Source organism: Myotis lucifugus, unplaced genomic scaffold, assembly GCF_000147115.1.
Source record: "Myotis lucifugus unplaced genomic scaffold, Myoluc2.0 scaffold_83, whole genome shotgun sequence".
Taxonomy (NCBI): domain Eukaryota; kingdom Metazoa; phylum Chordata; class Mammalia; order Chiroptera; family Vespertilionidae; genus Myotis; species Myotis lucifugus.
The window spans coordinates 4131141-4146295 of NW_005871131.1; the positions used below are offsets into that span (position 1 = coordinate 4131141).

At 49.9% G+C, this 15155-nt stretch overlaps 1 protein-coding gene across 1 annotated transcript in view; it reads right to left on the reverse strand.

The window, feature by feature from the left end:
• The window catches only part of IL17RD (interleukin 17 receptor D), a 65663-nt gene that overhangs the window by 25779 nt on the left and 24729 nt on the right, over positions 1 to 15155 (reverse strand). The window lies entirely within an intron of this gene.

The following is a 15155-nucleotide window of genomic DNA, read 5'->3' on the forward strand; positions in this document are numbered from 1 at the left end:
GTCAGAACGCACACATGACCACAGAGACCCGGGGTCATGCCCGTCCTCACTCTTTCCCAGCACCGGGCCCCTCTGGCTGCCCAACGCCCTCCGGCCCAGGAGATTCCAAACTGTGGGCCGTGGGGACCATGAGCACTCACTTCCCCTAAGACAATAGGAGCAGGCTGTTCTCCGTTTGAGGCTTAAATAATAATTCATTAACAGTAAAACTGGGAGAGACAGGAGTTGCCAGCTGGAGCCCTCCCAGTTGGTTATAAAGCACTGATTGGTTATAAAGTCACCTACCAGACACTCGTCCAAAAGCTCTATTAAGCCACGACAGATAGGCAATTCCTCAAGTCTAAGGAAACAGGTTTCTCATTCCAAGACCAGGAATGAGTGTGGGAACAAGCTGTTACTTTTAATGAGAAAATTCTTTTCTGCATCCATACCTTTGCTTGGAATATATAGGGTGGGTTATAAAAGAAAAAGAAAAAAGACTTTAAAAGGTCTAACTCTAACTCTTGGTGATGTGGCTGTTGGCCATCTGCACTCTTAGCAGCAGGGATAACAACTCCACCAGACTTCCCACTTTAATTACAGCATCCGCAGAGGGAGCCCCGGAATCCTCCCGCCGCCCCGCCTCCCCCTAACCCACCACTTATCCACCATGGGAAAGAGGAGCTACAGCTCTGCCGACTCCGGCCTAACCGTTTCTGTAATGATCTGCAAATGTGCCACTCAGGCATTAACTACAGAATTCTCCCAAACATGTTAATGCTGAGATGCTAAGTGATGGGAAAATATTTGCACCACACAGCTGAAGTTTCCACTCCATAAGAGGGCTGTGGGGAAGACCATATGCTGGCAGCCCGGTATTTAATGGGCGATTGTTACACCAAGACACAAAGTGCAGAACACTTCTGGTGGAGCCCAGGGTCTCCGACCACAGCCCCAGCACAGGCATATGCTACAAGCATGCTCACTCCGCTTACCCCGAAGGCAGGCACGCCCGCTGAAACTATATCCCTGAGCTCAGATAAACGTGGACCCTGGGAAAGCACAGCTGTGCAGAAAGGGACAGACGGACACACACACACACACACACGCACACACACACATACACACACACACCCCGTTCTAATTAAAATGAGGAGTGAGCAGTCACAGAAAATCTAAATCAACATGACGTACCAGCCCACGACCTCCTGGGGCTCCCCTTCTCCCTGTCACCCTCCTCCTCCAGCTTTCCTTTCCCATCCTCCCTTCCCCCACAAACACAAGATCCCAGAATTTCTCACCTAGAACACTTTGGAAAGTGCGGTTACCTTATTAAAAGCCTAAACTCTGCCATCGCTGCTTAGAGATGAGGCCAGTCTGTGCAACTGGAGGACACCCAACTCCCAGATGGCCAAGACCAGAGATCAGGAGACAGAACCAGGCAGGAGGTCAGGAGACAAAGCCTGCCACAGCCCCTCGGTAATGCCCAAGAATGCCCACAGCCTTCTCCTCCCTTACATCCCGGACATGCTTCACTCACCATCTGTTAAGAGCTGGACACTATGCTAGGGCCAGTGGTGAGCAAAGCAGCCACTGTCCCTGCCCTCAGGAGCCAAGTAGCTCATTCTTCCAAAGAAGAGTGACTGGGTACGTGGATCACATGCAGGGCACACAGGCAAATCTCATCACCCAGCCCTCCAAGAGCTCTCAGTGTCGATGGCATGCAAGATACATGTAGCGGGGGAAAGAGCCATAAAGAAGCACACAGTGTATGAAATACCACAGGCAGCGCCTCCGTAAGGATGAACCAAGGACAGGACCCATACCGGGAGCTTAGAAGAGGGAAGGATAACTGAGCTAGAAAGGAGAGAAAAAGGCAGTGTCATGGGAGGGAAACAAAAATGCAATTTGGGGCCCACAGTACATTCCTTGGTCCTTCATCCTCCAGCTGATACCAAAGGCAAACCACGTCACTCCAGTGGGCCCAGTCTCCTCAACTGTTTTTTACAAAGAGGAGTTCGCATGGCACGGCCAGTGTGGCTCAGTGCTTGAGTGTTAATCCAGAAACCAAGAAATCATGGTTCAATTCCCAGTCGGGGCACATGCCTGGATTGTGGGCTCGATCCCCAGCAGGGGGGGGCGTGCAGGAGGCAGTTGATAGATGATGTTTATCTCTCATCGATGTTTCCATCTCTCTATCCCTCTCCCTTCCTCTCTCTTTAAAAACCAATAAAAACGTATTTTTTTTTTAAAAAAGGACAGTTTGCGTGACCTACCCCGGGAGGGGGTGTAAGGAGGACCTTGTGAAGCCATGCAGAGAAGGCACTTTTCGAAAGGGGAACGCATCTGTTTAACAGCCTGCTCCACAGTGCATAGGACTCTGGTGACTAATCACCTTACTTGTAGGACTTGGTCAGCTTTTCATTCTTTTCTTGTCCCCCTGTATTTCTATTGCAACATGGTTTTAACAGATCATTTTTTTTAAGTCAATATGATTTTATTTTTTTTTAAATCTTTATTGTTCAGATTATTACATTTGTTAGTTTTAACAGATCATTATTAGGCACTGGCAATGAGCAATGCATTGTGGGAAGGAGCCCAAGTGAGATGTGCTGTATCCTTCATTCGAGAACCTAAATCCCTCCAAATAAGGTCTCTGTGACAATGTGTGGAGCTGTTCCACGTGAACTGGCTGCATGTGGCATCCATTCACTACCCACTGAGCTTTCCACCTTGACCCTGATGGGCTGAGCACTTGGCCCTGAACTAGACTTGGGTCCTGCCTGACCTCAAGGGACTTTGGCCACCAGGGTGCTCTCCTCATGTGCAAATCTGCCCTCCTCCCTTTGCTCCCAGCCCACCACAGGCTCTCTGTGCCTCCTAAGCCATCCCCGACGTGTTGCTCCTCTCTATCTTCTTCCAAACCCCTCTGGGCACAGCACTGCAGCTCAGCACGTTCTCGGGCTCTTCCCTATTCCCAGAATGCCCTTCCTGCCCCCCAAACCCCGCTCCCCCATGGGCTTCCCACCTCAGCCCAGCCGCTATCACACTGTGTTCCCGATCATCAGTCAGCCGGTATGCTCACTTGATGTGAGCACAGTAATTTCACTGCTGATGTAGATATAAAATGGTCATTCTAATTCCACAGGAAATCAGATGCCAAGAGGCCCTGTGGCCACCCAAGCCGGGTCGTGGAGCTTGGAAGCAAAGACACCATCGCAGGTACCAGCTCTTGCGTGTGCTGTGAAGACCGTTCCCTCCCGCAAGTCACAGAGGGCCTGGCTTCTCAGGATATGCATCGGACGATGGTCGACCAGGCTGCCCTCAGCTCACACCCAAAACTCACTTGCACTGCTCCAGAGCCCTCAGAAGCCTGAGAAACGGTGTGCCTAGCCAGCCCAGATAGCCCGGCTGCTTTCTTCACTTTGAGGGACACAGAATAACAGCACCCCCAAACATGCCCACACTGTAACCCCACATTGAACCTGTAAGTGTTACTTTACGCAGCGAAAAGAACTACGTTACTAATTTTAAGGATCCTGGGTTGAGGAGCTTATTCTGGGTTATCCAGGCGGGCTCAGGTAATCACGAGGGTCCTCATAAAAGGGAGGCAGGAAGGTCCGAGTCAGAAGGAGATGTGATCATGGGAGCAGGAGGCAGAGACAGACAGACGCTGACCTAAAGATGCTATGCGGCTGGCTCTGAAGATGGAGGAAGTGGCTAATAAGCCAAGGAACGCCAGCGGCTGCAGGTGTGCGGGAAAAGGCAGGCAGCGGTTCGCCCCGAGCCCCCAGGAGGAGCCAGCCCTGCAGCACCTGGGTTTCAGCCCCACAATGCTCCTTTTGGAATTCTGACTTCAAAACCTTTAAGAGGATGCATGTGTGCTGTGTAAGCCACTGAATGTGTGGTCATGTTTTACAGCAGCAATTCAAAGCTAATACACATAGAATTTCAGCTGCCATATGAATGAAATGGATTTCGATGTCACACACGCCATGAGCTGTCATTCTCCCCCTCCCGCCCACACCCACAAGCAAACCCATCACTTGTCACTGCACTCCCTCCCACCCCGGCTGCAGGCCGACACGGAACACCGTCTGTCAGAGCTGCTGCCGAGACGGTGCCAACCTAGATACAGGCTTCGGGGGCCAGAGGCTTGTCTGTGGCAGAAGAGTGGTGAACAGAATGGGCTTTGGGAGTTGCACAGATGTGTGTTCAAATCGGTGCAATTCTGCAGCGGCGTGACCCTGGGCGAGCTGCTGAACCTTCCTGGGCCTCCTTTCCCTGAGCTATGAAGTGTTTGACTACAACTTCCTGGAAAGGGTTGGTATGGGGGCTATGAGTGATGACACATATCCAGCGCTCTGCACAGCATCTGACACATCTTGAAATGGTTATGTCTCCATTCCTGCGAAGATTCCTGCCCTCATAAACATTGTGAAAGTATCCCCTATCAGGGGATACACGAGGCAGCCGGGGGAATGCTCACAGGAAGTGGCATCTTCAGGGATGATCTGTCTCCAGCCTCCAGACCTTGGCGGTATTGTGGGAAAAGAGGCAGGCGGACAGGTGGCAGAAAGCACTAACCACCAGGCCAACCAATGTGTTCTGCTAATGGTCTTGGTGGGAACTGGGTGACACAGGGACTCCATCGCTGACATGTGCTCAGAAGTGCTCAGATTGGACCAGATAGGGAGAGACTGAAGGCAAAAGGCAAAGTGACCAGAACAGCTCCCTATGCCCACCGTCCCCCCCTCCCCGCCCCCGTGCCTGCCCCACAGTCCCCTGCCTGGCACAGAGTCAGCCCTTGGTAAATATTAGTTTTCTGTCTGAATTAATGAATGCTTGATCGAGCCAGATAATGCGCACAGAGAACCCAGGAGCAGCAAGCTTGGTATGACAGGGTGATTTATGGGCTCAGAATCCAGGCCCACACTAAAAACACAGATAAGGCAACTTATAAAGCTGGTCAACAGCTTTGGAAGTTATTCTTCAGGAAACCATTCCAAGCTTTTAGCTACTACACCCGTTTTGATATTTAATAAGCTGACAATTACTAATACTTGTTTGTTGCCTGTTACTGAAAAACTATAAATGCCAGCGCCTGTGGCCGCAGGGTGTCACAGCCTTAGTTCATTAACCACCCCGGTTTGCCGCACTCGCGGCAGTTTTTAATTTGCTCCAGTGGGAGCTAAAGAAGCAAGCCCCAGGTGCCTGGAGCTCTGCTACGAGCACTACGGGAACGGGAACATAATGGAGAAAACATCTTTTACTCAGGAAGGAGGGGGGGGAAAGGATAACCCTTAAGTGCTCTGAAGGAATAAAACTCAAAAGGCAAAAACCTACACCATGCTCCACCCATATGGCAGAAGCAAGACCTGGACACAGACAGCCACGGGCGGGATCCCACGGAGCAGCCAGCAGCACCTCCAGGGGCCACCAGGCGGCCAATTTCCTGAGCGGCCCTTGCAGATGCTGGGCCATTAAGACCCCAGCTTCCCAGACCTAGTTACCCACCCGGCTCCAAAACGGCTGAACTGCCATTTTGGAAAAGGTGCATTTTGAAAAGGTCTGTGCTAAGTATAGCGCCCCCTATTCCAACGGAAGGCAGGCCAAACAGTGAGGCTTAACCAAGATGGCTGGCTCTCAAGCCAATTAAGGAACTTCCAGAAAGCTGGTAATGTTTTAGGGAACGGACTTCGGGTGAAATGTATAGAAAGACATTAGGAAGAGCTGAAGAGGATGGGTTTTTTACAGGCACACTAAGTAACTAATTAAAACTAAGGCCGGTTCTCTCTATTTTCCATAACAGTTTCCCCATCTTGGGTTTCCAGTGTGTCAAGGAGATTAAAAAGACAGACAGCTCTGTGAGGCTTAAAAAGAACAGCCTATGACCAGTGGACATGGTGAGGGCAAGAAGCAGACCATGGGGTCAATTTATTCCATGCAGGTTCAGATGGTTTCATAAACGAAGACAGATCCCACTTATTTCGGTTCAAACCTTTAACTTAAAAAAAAAAAAAAAAAGTCAGCAAAGGCAGAGAAGCCCCAGGTGATGTAAGCCGAGGAGAATGCTGGCAAACCCAAAACACAAGGAAAATAAATCACGGAGCCAGCTTGCGCCTGGATCTATTCAAGATATTCGCTCCACATTCCGGGGAGCTGTTCTCCCTCACTCCCCATCTAGATGCAACCAGCTTCAGACACGAGGGTGCCAGCCAGCTGTCTGACTTGGGGAGGGGAGGTCTTGGATGTCTAGTGGGGAACACACAAGCTCTGGGGGAGCGCCGGTGGGTTCCCACCAGCAATTACCACGTCGGCCCCCAAAGACCCAGAGATCTTAAGCTAATTAGAGAGATTTGCTCAAGGAGGTAGGAAATCACTGCTCCACGGCATCGCCTGTGCACCAGACCAAAGCCGTAATCATGATTCATCTCTGACATGTTGCTAATCAGCACACACATGTTCCTAATTTCACGCTCCCCACAGGAAAGCTGAAGGGACAATTGTTTCTGAGCTCTAACATGGAGCCAACCGATGCCAAGTTACCATGTGTCCTGCTTATCAAACTGAGAGCTCCGGTCTTCAGCTGAGCTGCTTTCCCTAGCCCGCCCTCCTCCACCCCACCCCACCCCCACCCCTCCCCCACCCCGCCAGGAAGCCCATTCACTGACGCTAAAGATGTGTTCAGGCTTTTAGGAGTTGTTTCTCAGAGAGCAACTTTGTTCTCTTTTATTTTCCAATTGAGATCTGATTGACATATAACATTGTGTAAGGTGAAGGCATGCAATACTTGATACATGTGTATGTTACAATATGATAGCAACTCTTCCACACGGTGTTGGCCTAAATGGAATTTAATGTATTTTAAAATGCCCTCCCCTGCTCCAGGCTTTATGATTTTTGTATTGCTTTGCCATGGGAACATGCACATGAAGTTCAAGCAAGCAAGCAAGCAAGCAAGCGCGCGCACACACACACACACACGCTGACTTTTCCCCTGTGTGTAAAAACAAAACAAAGCTCGGCGGCCTCCTTGGTTTTCACGGAGCAAAAGCCCAGTGCTTTGTCCAATTAGTCTGTTAAGGATCTGGGCTGTGCGTCCTCCTGTGGCTGATCCTCACAAATGGACAGGATTGTTCCACTCTCCCAATCCTCAAAACGTTAAAAGCAAGCCATAAAACATGCCTCTGGACGGAGAGCCAGACCTTTCCCCTCCGCTGCACACGCCACGCCCATCCCACGCAAATGAGAACCGCATGTCAGAGAGCTGGCATCTAAAGGTAACAGGCAGCCATCTGCAGTTTCAAACGCACACAGACAACTCACGGACGGATTAGCCGGCTTTTCTGTAAATACTGGGTGGGAAGAGAACAACCAGCCATCCCAACACCCACCCTCCCGGGGAAAACAGCTCCCTGCTCCTCTCCCTTAGCCGTGGAAGGTAGTCACAAAGACTTCGCTCCAGAGGGCAAAACAGTGATTAACAATGGAGGAAAACTTAAAGCTATAAGCATGCTTGTTATGCCTAAGCTCAGAGGAAATGTCCGGATCACAACAAAATTACTAATAAAGAGCCTTAGGACCACACAGAGTGTGCGCTGGGTTGTGCCGACTTCAAATACCGTTTCCGAGGCCCCGGGACGGAGTCTCCAGATACTGTATCACATCTGGAATTCTGCTTCTGCAGCACAAACGCCTGCAGACATGGGGGATTGTGATGTTGCCATGGGGACCCGGCCTCCTCCAGCCAGGCAGGTCCCCAGCGCGCCCCACACATGTGCTTCCTTCAAGGTGGATTTCACGTATTTTGAAATTATGGAAGTCCGCCCTTTTAGGTTTTAGTGCTAATCGGAACATCACAGGCTACGCTAGAGAGCGAGGCGACCCCTTCTGTCAGCCTATTATTTCTGTCCACATGGTGGTCTTGTACAGAAAGGCCTCCTTAAAATAACAGTGGGAAGCAGCAAGTCAACATTAGGCCCCTTTTCAAAAGTTATTTGTGGCTCACCCCCCTTCCTCTAGGAGGGAGACAGGCTTCAAGGATCCTTTTTAAACTCTCTTGTTCCCCGGCTGCAGAAATCCAAGTGAATCCACCTGTGCACAAAGCGTCCCCCCACTGCCCGCTGGCGGGAGGGACCCCCGGTGCAGGCCCCTCGGTCCGGAAATGAGCCCCCGATGTCATCCCAACAGGGGTACAGCCAAGGCAGGGGGTGTGCACTTTTAATTGTTGATGACCCTGTTGTTGTGAAGGGGAAAGGGTTCCTAGAACCCATAGTTGAGCCCTGTGAGATATTCCTTATCCAATTTCCCCAGCAACGTCCCTTACACAATTGGGGGGCATTCCCAGAGCGCCCCGAGGCCATCGGGGGCTTCACAGGCCCCAGGTCCAAAGCCACGTTTGGACATGAAGCATTCAGAGACCCCACTTAGTAACGAGGGGGTGCATGTGGGCTCTCCTAGGCTGCAATCCCTCCAACAGACTCTTCCAGGTGCGAATCCAGATGCACACATCTGCAACGTAACTCCCCTCCGGTGCTGGCAGGGGCCCCCCATCACTCGTCATCCTGCCAGAGTCCTACCTCCCTGAGACCCCGGCTCGAGCAAAAGAGTGATGAAGACCCTCATCACTTTCCCCCGGAGCATTCTCCACCGGTTCTGACTCAACTGTTCCAAGCCCAAGCAACAGCGACCCTTCCACTACGGACCTGCCTATCTGCAAGCTGCGGCCTTTCCCAGGAGAGAACTGGCCTAGGCAGAGATTAAGTGACAGTCACCAAGCCCCTTGGGCCCCTGGAGAAGGCTGAGGCCTCAGGTTGTCAGCCCTGCCCTGGCTCAGTATGACCTTCTGCTTGAACCATTTCTATCTAGTCTCTTAGACACCACATCCCAAAATGTCCCTCTGCGATCCAGCCGGATTTTTGCATGTGTATCTATGTGTGTGCACAGCCACACAGAAGAAAGAAAGAAAAAAGAAAAAAGCACCAGGAAGTCAGAGCTCCAGCTCCAGGTGTTAACACTTAGCGCATCCTGCCCAGCCCCCTCCAGCTTCAGGCTGGCCGCCTGGGAGCCGGACACAGCAATTAGGCCCTTCCCGGGCCGGGTGCCTTTGTCCCTTCACTAACATCATTAGTGTCTGACTTCCTGTGCACAACGGGGCCCCCCGGGGGGCAATCGCCGGCTGACCGGGGCAAGGCATTAGACTTCCTTTGTCAAAGACCCTCTAATGTTAACAAGCATGTGAACAAGCCTCTCCTCCCCCACGCCCACCTCACCTCTCCTCCAGCCCACCAAACACTCAGGGGCAATTCTCAACAGTCTTGGTTTTCCCAGACTCGTGGGAATCCGAGTTACTGGAAAAAACTATCAAGAATCCGAGTTAACTTCCTAGTCATTCCCCACCAGCATAAGCCACTCCCGTGTACTGAGTGCCGGCTGGTTACCAAGGCCAGTCACCTGTCCAGCATTCATGAGGGTGAAAATAAACAAAAGGTGAAGGTGCTCGGACAACATGCTGTGCAACACCCGGCGCCCAAGAGCACTGGTGTCCCCTTCACATGTGCGCATGGGCTGAAGCGCAAGATGTAAGGGTGTGCTGAGGCCTGGGGATATCCCGAGACATCTGAACACTGATCAGCTCTGAGAGAGTGGGAGCTGCAGTATATGCAACCCTGTCACCACTCCTCTGTCAGCAGGGCTGTCCCCACCAAGGTCACACTCACTGAAATCCTCTCATTCACCCTGCATCCCTCCCAACAGAGGGTCTCGGCTAGCTGTTCATTCGGGGACACAGGTTCTTTTGAGAATTTGGTGAGAGCTGGGCACCCACGCGAGTTTGCACACAATATCTCAGGAGGCTTCGGGGCCCGTGAAACCCATCCAGGCCCCTCGCCCGGGGCCTGCCTTGTCAATAGCTGGGTAGCTTCACAGCAGGTTTGTAGAAAGACGTGGAGAGTGGGTTAGTGATCCGAGGGAAACCCTGGCAATTAAAAACAAAATTCAAATGGCGGAGCGAGGTGGTTGGGAGTAAAATCTGTTTTAAATAAAAACTCTAGATTAATGACTCAACCGTAATCCTTTATAGGTCGTATTTGTTACAACTCAGTAATGAACATTTTGTTCAAGATGTTGGGGCTCATGAGGGTTACAAAGCAGCTATATAAAAGGCAACTACTTCTGCTGTTAAGCACATGAATCCATTAAGAGAGGCAGGCTATCACTTTTCAGATCACAGGTGACAAATGTCATGCCTGCAGTCGGTTTCACTGAATCACGTTAAAAAATAAACAATGTGGCTAATTCTTATTCCTTTGTTCCCGTCCTAGAATGGGAAGGAACACAGAGTACCCAGAAGACGAGAGAACAGCTGCTCTTCCCACTCCTGTTCAATACCCTCTCTGCCGGCCACGGTGTTTGTGGTCCATACACAAAGCTGGGTCGGGTGTTGGATGCACTGCAAAAACATCTGCCTGCCCAAGAGCCACTACGGGATCATCGAAAACTCCAATTTTCCAAATGAATAGGCCTCGGCTTTGACTTCTCCAGACATTCCAAAACCCAGTTCCAGCTTCACAAATAAAATGTTGGTAGACAGAGAAAGGACATCATCGCTTGTCACGATGCCAAGTCCCCCACAAGTTTATTTTGATGAACCTCACAAGTTTCAAAGGGTAAATCATCTCACTATTGGTTCTGATTTTTACCGTTTGCCAAACCGGTTTTAAAATAGCAGACAATCGGAAGGATCTATCCCAGCACTAATGATCCCTGCACCTTCAGGTCTCCCACTCCTCGGATGGAAGCCAGCAGTCTGCCCTTAAACCACAAGCAATAAATCTAGAAGACTCTATTTTTCCTAATTTCCCAATGATACCACGTGGAATTCCCATTAAAGCACACACATGCAAACACACACACAATGACATACCAATTAAATCACTGTGTGATTCAGGCCAGGAAATAATTGTGTTTGCCAAGAAGCATTCAGCTTTGTTTTCATTTCCTTGGACAGCTACAATGTCATTCTGAGGAGGAGGGAAAATAATGATACAAAAATGAAGTATCGCCGTCTTGGTCCATGTCAGATTTAGATAAGTGTTCCCGTGAGTGGAGGCGGCGCGGAGTTCCCGGGAAGGAAGGCCCCGCACCCCTCTCCGAGGCCTCCTGGCATGACTGGTGGGGAGAGGTAAATGAGAAGGTACCGAGAGGACCTCAGTGAGTGTGACCTGGTGGGGACGGTACTGCCGAGGCAGACACGGCAAACGGAAGGGCAGCAGGAGCACACTTCCTCCCTGACTAAATGGCCTCAGTGGGTTACTGTTCCTCTTCCATGGGGCTGAGGCAAGTTAATGCCACTCACAACCTTCTAGGCCAGGCAACAGGCAGAAATCAATGCACCTGACCCCTTCATTAGGCTTCCCATGGGGATGTGTTCACAAAGATCAAAGCAATATGATAGAAATAAATTAGAAACCTGTAACATACATATATATATATATAATTTCAGAGAGGAAGGGAGAGGGAGAGAGAGATAGAAACATCAATGATGAGAGAGAATCATTGATAGGCTGCCTCCTGCACGCCCCTCACTGGGGATCGAGCCCGCAAACCTGGGACCCTTCAGTCCACAGGCCGACTCTCTATCCACTGAGCCAAACCAGCTAGGGCGAAGCCTGTAACTTTTTAAAAAATGTTTTATGGATTCTAGAGAGAGAGAAAGGGAAAGGGAGGGAGAGGGAGGGAGGGAGGGAAAGAAACATTGATGTGAGAGAGAAACATCAATTATTTGCCTCCTGTAAACCCAAAACCTGAACAGGAATCAAACCTTTCCGTGCACAAGACGACACTCAACCAACTGAGCCACACTGGCCAGGGCAGCCTGTAACCTTTTGTCATGAAGTCAGGGTGAAACAGAGACTTACCAGAAAAGATCAAAAGCACTGATTAAGAATTTTAAAAAATAAAACAAGAGAGTCCACAGGTTCTGGTTAAAATGATTTCAAACTAAGACTGAGGAGCTGGGTGGACATGGGGCCAGGTGGTCAGACCAGCAGCAGCGATTGTGGGGCACAGATCCGTGCACTCACAGGTCCCTGAGGAGGAGACGCCCCAGACGGGCCTGGCCGACCCAGGGCATGGTGGCAGGGGGCTGGGAGATGTACCACGCTGGTCAGCCTCTTCCCCAGCTGCCCACGATGGGTGTGAACAGTGGTTCTCAAACGAAGAATCCAAAGAGTGGGCTTTCAAGTTTCTAGGAAAATGATAGGCTTCTCTTTTGAAGAGGGCTTTTTAAATTTATACATATAACAAATTTAAGGCAAAGGAAAGACAAGGGGTGATCGTGGAGATGGTGGCCTTGTGTGGGGTAAAGACAATTCATTCCGATTCCATGAAGGCAACCCGTGTGGTACAAATGATGCTCAGGTGGGGGATGAGATGGTGGGAAGATGAGGGTCCCATCGGCTGCCACGTCCTTGGTTAAGTGTGTGGTGACATCATCATCTAAGGTCAAGAGGAAGAGAGGGAGAACTGCCCATGTGAAGAGAGAGGAACGAATGTGAAATCTTCAGGTCAAAAAGCAAATTTATAGAGAGGGGTCTTGGGAAATTTATCCATCGTTTATTCATGAAAAGCCGCAGCTAATGCCCCAGAATGTATCCACGGACGTCTCAAAGAAATACGCTTTCCACTGGGAAGGCCATTTCGCAAGATGGAGAGTGAAGCCTCCTCCAGGAGTTTGCAATTCATTTTGGAAAACAAAGCTGAAAAGACATAAAATTAGAGGCCATAACATGATACCTTATAGAATGAATGAATGTGCTAAGTTATGCAACTGAGTTCCGGGTGAAACAGGATTTCAGAGAAGGGAGAGAAGGGGCTGCAAACAGAGGAAGGCTGCTCAGGGACGTGTCCTCACCGAAGAGGCAGGTCTCTGGCTGGACCCCAGGGCATGTCCAGTGTTCAGGTGGGGAGGGGAAACCATGTTAGACGCAAACTCACCGAGCACCTGGGACAACTACACCACCCACATGGTAAACATTCAATAAACGGCTGCTACTCTCGGGATGACGTGGAGCCCTCCTCGTCAGCCGGAGCAGACACGCCCGGCAACCCCATCCCTTACGTGTTAAACACCATGCCTGGCCTGGGAGCGTGGGCATCAGAGGGGTGGGATGGACAGTGGCCTCTGTTTTGTGCACAGTGCATCTTGGAGGCAGACAAGACCTGAACACAGTGTCCCACAGATGTGGGCACGAGCCTGACCTGGCAGGCAGGAGCTCAGGGGAAGGGTCTCTGACCCAGGCCAAGGCAACAATGGGTCAGGCTGAGAAAGGAGAAAAGAAAGAGGCAATAAGACAGCAGCTTCAAAGGATGAGCCAAAAGGACCAGAGAGTTGAATCAAAGGGATGAGTTGGACCCCAGGGCCTGCGGACTGGAGGTGCCACTGATACAACAGAAAACACTGGCACTGGGGTCTCACTGCACACAACCTCTTGTTTTGAAGACAGGCCTGACTCCCTGCCCCGAATACAGATGGGAGGCGTTTAGGAAAGAGAAAGGGGTGTCCTGATCACCCTCCACCTCCAATTTCTATCCATTTTCCCTTCATGACAAAAAAAATGTCAACAACTTTTGGTATTAGTGCCCCAGAGGCCCAAGGTGGGCGTCTGCATCAGTACATATCTCTAATCTCCCCCAGTCACTCCTGCACACCTTGACTTTCCTGTCTATGCCTGGGGTAAACCAGCGCCATGCTCTCAGGTAGAGCTCCCAAATACTAAAGAGAGAAAGAAGACTCGGAAACAAGGGCCCTTTGTTAGCTTTTACCAACTTTTCATCAAAATCCCTAAAGGTCAGAATCACTAAATATAAGCTTTAACCCTGACATGGGCACAAAAGGACAGATACTGTAGGATTCCTCTTATATGAGTTACCTTGTGTCATCAAGTTCAGAGACAGACAGTGGAATAAAGGGGGTTGGAAGGGGTTAGGGGTTGGGGGTTAGGGGCTGGGAGAATGGGAGTTAGGGTTTTAGTACAGGGATTCTGTTTAGGAAGATAGAAGTCCTGGAGATGGATGGTGGTGACGGTTGCACGACAATGTGAATGTACTTATGCCACTGAACTAAATGCTTAAAAGGGGTTAAAATGGTAAATTTTATGTATATTTTACCACAATTTAAGAAAAAAAAGATTTTGAGCAGAAAAATAACAGTAATAAAACAGTGTTGTTGCCACGTTTACAGAAGAATCAGGAAGGTGGACAAGTGGAGCTCAGGAGGCCAGAGGTGCATCACAGGTGTCCAGATGTGAGGTGAGAAGGTGGCAAAGGTGGAAAGGTGATAAAAGGGCTTGTGTGAGAGGCATTTTTAAGGAAAAACGGCAGGACCTCGTGACGAATGTGATACAGAAGTGAGGATGAATGTTCAGAAGTAACTGGAGGGCTCCTCTTTTGGCATCCTGGGAGATCAGTGATTTTACAATAAAGAGAACACTGGGGATGGAGAATCTTTTCTTCCTTAAGGGGGAGGTGGAACAAACTGTGAAGATGAGGTGACTACAGGGTATCTTCTAACACTATGTTTTTTGAAACGTGGATTAGAAGGCAGGAAGGCATGTATGATGTCATACTGCAGAACCTTAAGGACAGATGGGCTAATTAATAGGAGTAAAAATCAACAAAGGACCAGGAACTGGGCTTTGTGAAACTTACCCGCAGTTAGGACACGTGAGGAGGGAAAGAACATAGAAAAAGTGAGATTGGCAAAACAGCAGGGGAAGCAGAAAAGGCCATTAATTAGGCAAAAGAGAAGGAAATAAAGTTAAAATAAAGAATATCAAATAGGTTACATGTAAAAGAAATGTCAAGGAGGATGTTTTCAACATGAAAACCACCTTTCTGATTACATGGATCCCTGAGCAAACACTTACCCTGATGGATCGTGTAGAACACAGAACAACTCCTCCACATAAATTCCCCAGGCCTTGGCTGCGGTTCACACTCATCCCTGGTTTCCCGTAAAAGCAGGAAGCGTATTATTAAGAACCGTCCACATGAAATCTTTTCATAGGTTTGGAAACGCAGAAAACAAGCAACACCGGCACTGGAAAAGGTCCTGGGAAGACCGCGGTTCACTGACTGGCTTCAAAAAGGGCACCACCGCACTAGCATTCGGA